At 46.2% G+C, this 12217-nt stretch overlaps 1 pseudogene across 1 annotated transcript in view; it reads right to left on the reverse strand.

The window, feature by feature from the left end:
- Positions 1–1351: 1351 nt before the first annotated feature.
- The window catches only part of LOC309889518 (rho guanine nucleotide exchange factor 39-like), a 41545-nt pseudogene continuing 30679 nt past the window's right edge, over positions 1352–12217 (reverse strand). Inside the window, exons 4-5 of the transcript in view lie at positions 2772–3048; positions 1352–1417 (exon numbers count right to left, since the gene is read on the reverse strand). The product of the transcript in view is annotated as a rho guanine nucleotide exchange factor 39-like (transcript). The remainder of the gene's footprint in view (positions 1418–2771; positions 3049–12217) is intronic.

Here is a 12217-nt window from a genome sequence, read left to right on the forward strand (position 1 = left end):
AGGTCAGTGTAGAAGGAGGGGAGAGGTGCTCCAGGCGCCGGAGCAGAAGTCCCCTGCGGCCTGTGGTGAGGACCATGGTGAAGCAGGATGTCCCCCTGCAGCCCATGGAGTACCACGGTGGAGCAGGGTTCCACGCTGCAGCCCGTGGAGGAGACCACGGTGGAGCAGGTGGCCCTGCACCGACGGAGGCTGCCGCCTGTGGAAGACCCCTGCCGGAGCAGATTCCGGACCGGACCTGTAGCCCGTGGAGAGGAGACCACGCAGGAGCAGGTGATCTGGCAGGAGCTGCTGCCCGTAGGGGAGCCAGGTTGGAGCAGTTTTCTCCTGAGGGATGGACCCCGTGGTACAGACCCATATCTGGAGCAGTTCTGGAAGAGCTGCTGCCTGTGGGAAGCCCACGCCGGATCAGTTCATCAAGGACTGCATCCCGTGGGTGGGACCCCACAGCACAGGGGACGAGAGTGACCGAGAAGGAGCGGCAGAGAAGAAGTGCTGTAGACTGACCATAACCCCCATTCCCCGTTCCCCTGCGCCGCTCGGGGGGAGGAGGTGGAAAAGGGTGGATGGGGGGGGAAGGTGCTTTTGTTTTTTTTTTCCTTTGTTTTCTCACTTCTCTCGCTTGTTAGTTGTAGGCAATAAATCTTACTATCTCCTTATGCCGAGTCTGTTTTGCCCGTTACAATAATTATTGCGTGATTTTCTCGTCCTTATCTCAATCCTTGAGCCCTTTTCATATATTTTTCTCCCCATTCCTCTTTGAGGAGGGGGAGTGAGAGAGCGGCTGTGGTGGAGCTCGGCTGCCCACTCGAGCGGAACCACGACAGACATACAAATGTGAAAACACTGATTCAGAAAGACAATTAGATAAAATATTTAATGAGGGAAAGCAAATCAAGGTTTCTTCTCATTGTCCTTAAATTAATAAACTGAGGAGAAAAAGTATAGGAAAGCTAGAAGCTTCTAAGCTAAGTTCAGAGAAAGTCTTAATACACTAATTCTGAGTTTATATACACATTTTTTGCCATATCAGTAAGCTGACAAAGCATTCATAATCTCACAGGCTTGGTGTGTAGTCCCTCTAAATGCAACTCTCCTACTATACGTCCTTGAACATTTCCTAAGATTATGTAGCTTTCTATCAAGAGGGATAGTTGTCCTGCCAGTTTGTTCTCAGATGGGTCAGTCTTTCAGCTGCCTGTAGAGGAAAATGAAGGGAAAGTACACTGCTTTATGAAGTCCATTCTTATTATTCCCTTGCATCCTGGCTATCAGCCAGGTCTTCTCTATCAGCTTTATAACCATGGAACAGATGCAAATACCTGTGTCCATATGACTGTTCTACCCCCTTCCTCTACCAGTCATTAATATCTTGCTGGTCACTAGACATCAACAGCAGTGTCTTGTGTGGGAAGGAAAGCTGAAAGACAAATGGAACTGACATCCCTGGATGCTGATTTCTGCCATTTTTTTCAATAGTTAGAGAATTCTAGCATTGACACTGTCTGAACAGTACAGAGCAAGTGCCAGACTTCCAGCTACAAACATCAGCTTGCTTTGACTTAACAATGTGTTTGGACATCAGCAATGCCAGTCTGCATATGCTGTCCATCCAGTTTTCTGCCTTATTTCAAGCTGCCTCTAAGGGTCCTTCCACATTCACCAACTGCAATTTCACAGCTTAACCAAGAGTTCCTTTTCATGGTTTACAAGGAATGAGCTAACACAGCCCCCAAGTGCTGCAACCTGGAAAGACTTGAACTTGAAACCCCCACCTACGGCATCAATCCGTCAGAGACGCTGCAGCCCCCAAGGAGCTGGATGCACAAGCAAAGTCCATTCTGATAATACCACCATCTCTCTGCATTCTCTGTTTTTCAGGGTTTTCTCTAAACTCATTCCATGATCACTGTAATGCTGTGTATTGCTTATCATGTGGCTGTAGGGCTATCCCCAAAACATGTGCTTGGATGAGGGCATTTCAGAGTCTGATCAGACCCTCCTCACATGACCTATGTGGAACAAGCAGCAGCCTGTACACAGTGCTCAGGAGGGCCCACACCGAAGGGAAAAAAGACAGCTGTGAGAAACTAAGTTGTGTTTTTGCAGTTGGACATGTTTTCAAAGTAGAGTGTGTTTTTGCAGTAGAGAACTAATTTTCTGTATTCCAAGGTAGTTGTGTAGTCATAACAAGGAGAAATGCTAAGTAGATAAGTGGACAGTAGAAGGTCTCACTGTTCCAAAATAAGGTAGAAGCTTGAGAAAAATCAGGATGAGCAGTGTGAGAACAGTAAAACAAAGATCACAAGTTCTCAAAACATAAGAAAGGAGGGGAAAAAAAAAAAAAAAGGAAAAATTAAAGGGTTGGAAAAAAAATGTACATATATGGTATAGAGGAGCATTGAGTAGCTTGTGAACCTGTAGTACTCAGCCAATGAGGAAACAGGGGAGGTGATCAGGTGTCGGGTAATAGGGAATAAAAGGTTATGATTTGTTTACTATAATGCGCTCCTAATTGACAGGACGCCCACCATTGCAACCGCGAATAAAATAGCTGCACAGAAGATCCTGTCTGAAGAAAATTATTGAGATTTTTCTCACACAGCCTACATCACCCAAAAAAAGAGAAGAGTTGCCCTAACTCAGACTAGTTCTTTGCATTTACCATTGTCACCACTTGTCATCTCAGTCCTGCTGCTGCTGAGACAGCTAGAGACTTCCTTTACAAGTCTGACCCACTGATGCTTCTGCCAGGCAAAAGCAGGAAGACTTACACTGAGGAGCCCTCCCTGACTCTGTTTGTGGCCAAACACTTTATCCACCATGCACTGGTGAAGCAGGTAGACAGCTGTACATGCAAATTTGTTTGAGTTCAGCAGGTGGAGTGGGTGGCAGGGTTTCGTTGCAACAAAGATATCAGAAAAAAGGAAGAACATCCTGTGCTTCAGTTCTTCTCCCTTTGAAGGAACCACCAAAAGTCAGCTTTCTCTGATATACCAGCACCCTAAGTATGCAAGGAAAATAAAGACAGTTGTCAGACAATCATTGACACTAAAAAGGATGTAATGCTACAAAAAATAAAATACAATGAAGTACCTGTAGGCTACCAGGTTCTATATCAGTTCCAGCAACTAGAAGGCACCGACTGTCAACTGGAACCTGCTCATCAGCATCCATGGAGAAACAGTGATCACCCAAAACTTTTAGTATATGAGGAACTGACTGAAGTTCTGTCGTGGTTTAACCCGGCCGGCAGCTAAACACCACGCAGCCGTTCGCTCACCCTCCCCCCTCCCTCTCTGGGACGGGGGAGAGAAATGGAAAGTGAAGCCCGTGAGTTGAGATAAAGACAGTTTAATAAGACAGGAAAATAATAATAACAAAATAATAATAACAATAATAATAATAATGATACAATGGTGATAATAGGAAAGTAATAATAATATGTACAAACAAGTGATGCACAATGCAATTGCTCACCACCCGCTGACCGATGCCCAGCCTAACCCCGAGCAGTCCGGCCCCCTCCCCCTGGCTAGCCACCCCTATATATTGTTTAGCATGACGTCAGATGGTATGGAATACCCCTTTGGCTAGTTTGGGTCAGCTGTCCTGGGTCTGTCCCCTCCCAGCTCTTACTGCACCCCCAGCCTGCCTGTTGGCAGGACAGAGCGAAAGGCTGAGATGTCCTTGGCTTGGTATAAGCACTGCTCTGCAACAATTAAACCATCGGGGTGTTATCAGCACTCTTCTCATCCTAAGCCAAAACACAGCATTCCACCAACTACTAGGAAGAAAATTAATTCTGTCCTAACTGAAACCAGGACATCTATCCACCCCTTATTCCATACCATTTATGTCATGCTCAGGTTACACTCTTTTCCATACATTCTAATTAGTCACCTATAGTAGTCATAGTAGTGATAACATACGGTATTATATAGTAATTAACATGGTACAATTTAGTTCATGGGCTATTCTCACCCAGTATTAAATCTCCTTGAGGTACACACCGGACCTCTCCGTCCTTTTGCATCACCCACCAAGTGTATCCAGGTCCCTGAGCGAAAACAATTCCACGAATAGGTTTGCCTTTTCCTGAGGCAGGAGTAGCCCAGACTGTTTTACCCACCATATTTCTTACACGCACTACAGGAACTTTATCCCCATCTACAGTACGTAACAGGTTTGATTGGGCAGGTCCAGCTCGGTTGGCAGATCCCTTAGTATTGACTAACCAGGTGGCCTTTGCCAAATGTGTATCCCAATTTTTGAATGTCCCAGTGCCCATTGCTTTCAATGTAGTCTTTAACAGTCCGTTGTATCGTTCAACTTTCCCAGAGGCTGGTGCATGATAGGGGATGTGATACACCCACTCAATACCATGCTCTTTGGCCCAAGTGTCTATAAGGTTGTTTCGGAAATGAGTTCCATTGTCTGACTCTATTCTTTCTGGGGTGCCATGTCGCCATAGGACTTGCTTTTCAAGGCCCAGGATAGTGTTCCGGGCGGTGGCATGAGGCACAGGATATGTTTCCAGCCATCCGGTGGTTGCTTCCACCATTGTAAGTACGTGGCGCTTGCCATTGCGAGTTTGAGGGAGTGTGATGTAATCAATCTGCCAGGCCTCTCCATATTTATATTTCAGCCATCGTCCTCCATACCAAAGAGGCTTTGACCGTTTGGCTTGCTTGATTGCAGCACACGTTTCACAGTCATGAATAACCTGTGCTATAGCGTCCATGGTCAGGTCCACCCCTCGATCACGAGCCCATCTGTATGTTGCATCTCTACCTTGATGGCCTGAGGTGTCATGGGCCCATCGGGCTATAAATAATTCACCTTTATGCTGCCAATCCAGGTCCACCTGAGCTACTTCAATCTTAGCAGCCTGATCCACCTGCTGGTTGTTTTGATGTTCTTCAGTAGCCCGATTCTTGGGCACATGAGCATCTACGTGACGTACTTTCACAGCCAGGTTCTCTACCCGAGCAGCAATGTCTTGCCACAATGCAGCAGTCCAGATGGGTTTGCCCCTACGCTGCCAGTTGTTTTGCTTCCATTGCTGTAACCATCCCCACAGGGCATTTGCTACCATCCATGAATCGGTGTAGAGATAGAGAACTGGCCATTTTTCTCGTTCAGCAATGTCTAAAGCCAGCTGAATGGCTTTCACTTCTGCAAACTGACTCGATTCACCTTCTCCCTCAGCAGCTCCTGCAACTCGTCGTGTAGGACTCCATACAGCAGCCTTCCATCTCCGATGCTTCCCCACATTACGACAGGACCCATCAGTGAACAGGGCATATTTCTTTTCATTTTCTGGTAACTGGTTGTACAGTGGGGCTTCTTCAGCACGGACCACCTCCTCCTCGGATGATATCCCAAAGTATTTGCCTTCTGGCCAGTCCATAATCACTTCCAATATTCCTGGGCGACTGGGGTTTCCTATTCGAGCCCGCTGAGTAATCAGTGCAACCCACTTGCTCCATGTAGCATCAGTTGCATGATGTGTAGAAGAGACCCTTCCTTTGAATGTCCAGCCTAGTACCGGCAATCGGGGTGCCAGGAGGAGCCATGCTTCAGTACCGACCACCTCCGAAGCAGATCGAACTCCTTCATATGCTGCCAATATCTCCTTTTCAGTTGGAGTATAGCGGGCCTCGGATCCTCTGTATCCCCGACTCCAAAACCCCAGGGGCCGACCTCGAGTTTCCCCAGGTTCTTTCTGCCAGAGGCTCCAGGTGGGGCCGTTCTCCCCGGCTGCAGTGTAGAGCACATTCTTTACATCTGGTCCTGTTCGAACTGGCCCAAGGGCTACTGCATGGACTATTTCCTGCTTAATTTGTTCAAAGGCTTGTCGTTGTTCAGGGCCCCATTCAAACTCATTCTTCTTACGGGTTACTTGGTAGAGCGGGTTTACAATCAGACTGTAATTTGGAATGTGCATTCTCCAAAACCCCACAACACCTAGGAAAGTCTGTGTTTCTTTTTTGTTAGTTGGTGGAGACATAGCTGTTATTTTGTTGATCACATCCATTGGGATTTGACGACGTCCATCTTGCCATTTTATTCCTAAAAACTGGATCTCTCGTGCAGGTCCTTTGACTTTATTTTGTTTTATGGCAAAACCGGCTTTCAGAAGGATTTGGACTATTTTCTTCCCTTTCTCGAAAACTTCCTCTGCTGTGTCACCCCACACAATAATGTCATCGATGTACTGCAGGTGTTCAGGAGCTTCCCCCTGCTCCAGCGCAGACTGGATCAGTCCATGGCAAATGGTAGGGCTGTGTTTCCACCCCTGGGGCAGTCGATTCCAAGTATATTGGACTCCCCTCCAAGTGAAGGCAAATTGTGGCCTGCACTCTGCTGCTAGAGGGATGGAGAAAAATGCATTAGCGATATCAATTGTGGCGTACCACTTGGCTGCCTTCGATTCAAGTTCGTACTGAAGTTCCAGCATGTCCGGCACTGCAGCACTCAGTGGTGGCGTCACTTCGTTCAGGCCACGATAGTCCACTGTTAGTCTCCACTCGCCATTAGACTTTCGCACTGGCCATATGGGACTATTGAAAGGTGAATGAGTCTTGCTGATCACTCCTTGGCTCTCCAATTGACGAATTAGCTTATGGATGGGAATCAGGGAGTCTCGGTTAGTGCGATATTGCTGCCGGTGCACAGTTGTGGTAGCGATTGGCACTCGCTGTTCTTCGACCCTCAGCAACCCCACAACAGAGGGGTCCTCTGAGAGACCAGGCAAGGTAGATAATTGTTTAATGCCCTCTGTCTCTAAGGCAGCTATACCAAAAGCCCACCGGAACCCTTTTGGGTCCTTGCAATATCCTCTTCTAAGATAGTCTATGCCAAGGATACATGGAGCATCCGGGCCAGTCACAATGTGGTGCTTTTCCCACTCATTCCCAGTCAGACTCACTTCAGCCTCCAATACAGTCAACTGCTGAGATCCCCCTGTCACTCCACAAATACAGATGGGCTCTGGTCCTTTATAGCTCGATGGCATTATAGTACATTGTGCACCGGTGTCTACTAAAGCCTTATACTTCTGTGCGTCTGACGTGCCAGGCCATCGAATCCACACAGTCCAATAAACTCGATTGTCCCTTTCCTCCCCCTGGCTGGAGGCAGGGCCCCCCTAATCCTGGTCAGAATCTTCTTCGTTTCTGTGTTTGAAGGACTGTCTGCTGGAAGTTGGAGCAGCAAACTTTTCAGAGAATCCCTTCTTCCTGATTGTTTTCTTTTGCAACTCACGTACCCGTGCCTCTTGGGTCGCGGTAGATTTTCCATCCCATTTTCTCATGTCCTCTCCATGGTCTCGTAAGTAAAACCACAGGGTGGCACGGGGTGAGTACCCACCATATCGTCTTCCTTGTGTGGATGAACGCCTACTCCTGATAGCTGAGACACTGCTTTGTACAGGTGCGGAGGAGAATAATCTCTCTTCAAGTTGGTGGAACTTTTCAGAAAGTTTCTCTACAGTGTTCTCTTTTGGTCGGTGGACACTGGTTGGTTCAGGTGGGGAGGACGATAGATTCTCTTTAAGTTGGTGAACCTTTTCAGAAAGTTTCTCCACAGCTGAGACGCAGGCCTGTAAGGAAGAGGAGAGACTTTCTTCGTACTGCTGGAGTTGTTTAGCCACTTCATCCACTGTGGGTTCCTCATCCTCTTTCCAGGCCATTATTGCCAATGAGCTGGCATATGATGATGGTGCACTTCGTACAAACTTCCGCCACATGGGTCGTGTACACCTGACTTCATCTGGATCTTTGGATGTTTGTCTGAGGTCTGGATCCTCATAAATCACTTCCCGTACGGCTAATTCCCTCAGATACTGGATTCCCTTCTCCATAGTGGTCCACTTGCCTGGTAGACATAAAAGTTCTTCCTTGAAGGGATACCTTTCCCTCACAGCTGAGAGGAGACGCCTCCAGAGGCTGTGAGATTGTGCTCCATCTGCAATTGCTTTGTCAATGCCTGCGTCTCTAGCAAGGGATCCCAGTCGCTTGGCTTCCCTGCCGTCTAATTCCACACAATTGGCTCCAGTGTCCCAGCATCGGAGCAGCCAGGTGACAAGCTGCTCACCTATACAGCGACCAAAATCTTTTCTCACATCTCTTAACTCACGCTCGTTTAGGCTTCGGGTAGTTACTGTTGATTTTTCAGCATCCTCATCTTCCTCCTCCTGAATCCTTGATGGCCCAGCGTCATCGTCGTCTCCGTTGTCTCTATACCTAGATTTGGCAGAAGACTCTCTGCGTTCTAAACGACCTGAATCTCTATACCATTTTTTCACCTTCTCTACAGGGGCAGCTTGCACTGCTACAGCTTGTTTCTCTGACCCCGTTACAGGGTCTGCCACAGGGGTTGGAATACCCTCTGCAGGATCAACTTGCACTGGTACAGCTCTTTTCTCTGACCCAGCCACAGGAGCTGGAGCGGCTGCAGGAACTGGAGTTGGAGCAGTTGCAGGAGCTGGGACTGGAGTAGCGGCAGGAGCTGGAACTGGAGCGGCTGCAGGAGCTGGGACTGGAGCGGCTGTAGGAGCTGGGACTGGAGCGGCTGCAGGAGCTGGAACTGGAGCGGCTGCAGGAACTGGGACTGGAGCAGCTGCAGGAGCTGGGACTGGAGCAGCTGCAGAGTCCACCGTAGGGGTCACAGTGGCCGTTGGATCTGTCACAGGGCTTGGAGTGGCCGCAGGGTCTGTCACTAAGTTGATAGCAGTATCAATGGCAGCTCGATAGGCATGAGCCAGGCCCCAGCATGTTACAATGATTTGTGTTACTTTGGAACTGCCAGAATCATGACACCTTTTTCTCAAGCATTCTGCCAGTTTTTGAGGATTTTGCAGTTGTTCAGGGGTGAATTTCCAAAACACTGGGGGTGCCAACTGCTCTAGATGCCTGCCCATATCCTCCCATACTCCCTGGCACCCACAACTATACTGCCTCCGGGCAGATCTCCGGATGAGCTTCCTAAGTAGTTGTTTAACTTTAAGCAAAACCTGAAGTGCATTCAGGAGGCATAACAACAAGACCATGCTGGTCTGAGTATCCCAAGGATATTCAATATCTTGGAGAGCTATTGTAGCAAGCTCGGAGGGTAAGAGGGTGGTGAAGGAAAAAGGGAGAGTGATCCAGGAGGATACAGGGGTGGTGAAGGAGAAAGGGAGAGTAATCAAGTAAGAAAAAATATCTTCCCCTTTCCCCTCCACAGATTGACTCCCTAATGGAAAAAAACAATAGGTATAATTGCTAATAGTTTCCAAGATACAGTTTCCAAAGTACAGAGTCGATGATGTTACTGAGTACAAATACCAAGTTAGAGTCATGACCAGATATCTCATCGTCTCATAAGCCATTGCTACAACACTCAGTACCATAATGATCTTAAACCAGGGCCCGGAAAAAATAAACAACATGACAGAGAGCAAATACGGAAAATAATGTACTATAATACTCAATTTGGAAAACAGGCACAGCAGAGTTGAGATTAAAGCAATCAGCATTATGACAAGTGACTATTAAGCAGGTCTAATACTTACACCAATTTTAGTTTAACACACTCTGGTCAGATCTGCCGTTATCTCAACCTTTCGAGCCCCACATTGGGCGCCAAAAAGACTGTCGTGGTTTAACCCGGCCGGCAGCTAAACACCACGCAGCCGTTCGCTCACCCTCCCCCTCCCTCTCTGGGACGGGGGAGAGAAATGGAAAGTGAAGCCCGTGAGTTGAGATAAAGACAGTTTAATAAGACAGGATAATAATAATAATAATAATAATACAATGATGATAATAGTACTACTAATAATAATATGTACAAACAAGTGATGCACAATGCAATTGCTCACCACCCGCTGACCGATGCCCAGCCTAACCCCGAGCAGTCCGGCCCCCTCCCCCCGGCTAGCCACCCCTATATATTGTTTAGCATGACGTCAGATGGTATGGAATACCCCTTTGGCTAGTTTGGGTCACCTGTCCTGGGTCTGTCCCCTCCCAGCTCTTACTGCACCCCCAGCCTGCCTGTTGGCAGGACAGAGCGAAAGGCTGAGATGTCCTTGGCTTGGTATAAGCACTGCTCTGCAACAATTAAACCACTAACTTATAAAGTTAGTATGTTAATTAAGAGGATGCTATTATATGAAGATCTGTTCAAAGAGAAACCAGAAAAAGCCCTCATGTTTTCAAAATGGTATGCATACCTTTAAGTTAACGTAAACTGTTGGAAAACATACCACGGACAGTCTTAAATTGTGTCACCCAATTGTTTGTCATTAACAGCAAAACAGAAGTTAACCTAAACTTTGATCATTTATTATTTTTCCCCAGTTTTGTTTGCTTGTGCATGCTAATTTAAAAAATAATCTCACAGATCATCTAACTATATACAGTCCTGTAGTAGTTAACAAATTACAGAATGTACAGTGCAGTAATGATAGACAGCAAAGTAGAGACAAAATAAGGTATTAAATGGAAGGCTTGAATAGGCAATCTTATTAACCTTCTCTTATAGAATAAGGTAGTGTCATCTACCCATAAAATGAACTGCAATAAAATAAAAGGTAGAGAAATCAGCAGGAAAAAAAGTTAATAAAAATGAAAAATCTAGATGTAGGCAGTAATAAAAAATGGCATCTACACAAAATGGAGTAATTAAAGCAATGCCTCTAACTTCAAGAATTATTGTACAAGATAGCCATCAACTCATGGGAATTATGAAGACACCTGCTAGTAAGAAGATAATTTATAAAAATTCAAAGCCAGAATATGGTATCACCTGGTCTCGGAAACACTTCCCAGAAAGTCTCAGCCACTTTTTTTTTGGGTGTGCCATAGCTTCTGGCTGAGCTAGGAAGTACATTTTTGAGAACAGCACAATCCTACTTATGGATTGTGTCTGAGTATGCTACGCTTATGTGAGATATGTTCATCTGATTTGTGTCAGTATGGAACAGTGCTAGGGCCGCATGGTATGATGAATGTGACCTTCTGTCTTACATACCCTTGTATAACCACAAGTCTAAGAAAAACAGAGTGGTTAATGTATATAGTTCTTGTATCTTGCAAAGGAATGTTTTAGCAATTCGTGTCAATAGAGAGCTTGAAGGGAAATGTATTTGTAGGCTTTTCCTTGAAGTCTCTGATATCTGGGGGGTTTCAGAATAACTGCTAACTATTATGACTATTGCATGGGACACTATGCAAGTCTCTGATATCTGGCCAGGAGATTAAGGAGACGGGGAGAGCTGAAGAACAACTAAAAGACAAAGCTTGCAGGGGACGTTGCACAAGTTTCTGACACACAGCCAAGTTGGGCAAAGGAGAAGGACAAGAGGGAGGAAGACTATGAGCCTTCAGCACGAGAGACCCCCAGAGGGACCACCGGAGACTGATACGCATGCTCTAGTAGGAGGGTTTGGATTCCGGAAACTAATTATGATAACCCTGTTGTTTTTTTTAGAAGTAGTAATGAATATGTATCAGCCTAGGAGCATAAAAATCAGCTGCTTGATGTAACGGGTGTGCATCTTGGTGGAGCAGAGACTCCTGGCGCACCCAGCACTGTTTGCTTACCTCTATTCATTTAATAAATTGTAAACTTTGATTATAGTCCTATTTTGAAGACTGAGCCATTTATTACACTTACAAAATATAGAAGCAAGCGAATTGCTGCTTAGCTTACTCTACAGGAACTATGCCTCTTACCTGAATAAGAAACTGAGGGAGAGGAAGGTGAGGTGAAGGGATCAATCCAAATTTAAAAAACAAATGGAAGGAAGGTGTCAGCATTGTGGGACTGGGAACCGTTACCCCCAGACTAATCTATGATCAGATTTGCTAGCATACAGGTTGAGCTGGACTGGGCTGGATTCACTTTCAGGATTCCCTGGGACACGATTTAGAAAATTATTGTGAAAGGAGGGCAAAGAAACACCCCTAGGAAAGCTAGGGATGGCAGAACAGTGTGCTATGTTAAAGAGGTAATTCTACCTAAGATAGTTTTTGCCCTACGTATAGAAGGCATCAAGAAAAGGAGGGTCTCTTTACACTGGAAGCAGAACACCTCAGTGATACCTAACTACAAAACTCCAAACCCCTTTTCCCTGAATCTATAGCATTATGTTTTCTCATCTCTTCCCTCCTAGTAATAGGATGCAATCTTCAAAATTCCACAAAAGCTAGCTTGTTTCTGGATAAGGGAA

This window comes from Aythya marila, assembly GCF_965140915.1.
Source record: "Aythya marila genome assembly, chromosome: W".
NCBI lineage: Eukaryota > Metazoa > Chordata > Aves > Anseriformes > Anatidae > Aythya > Aythya marila.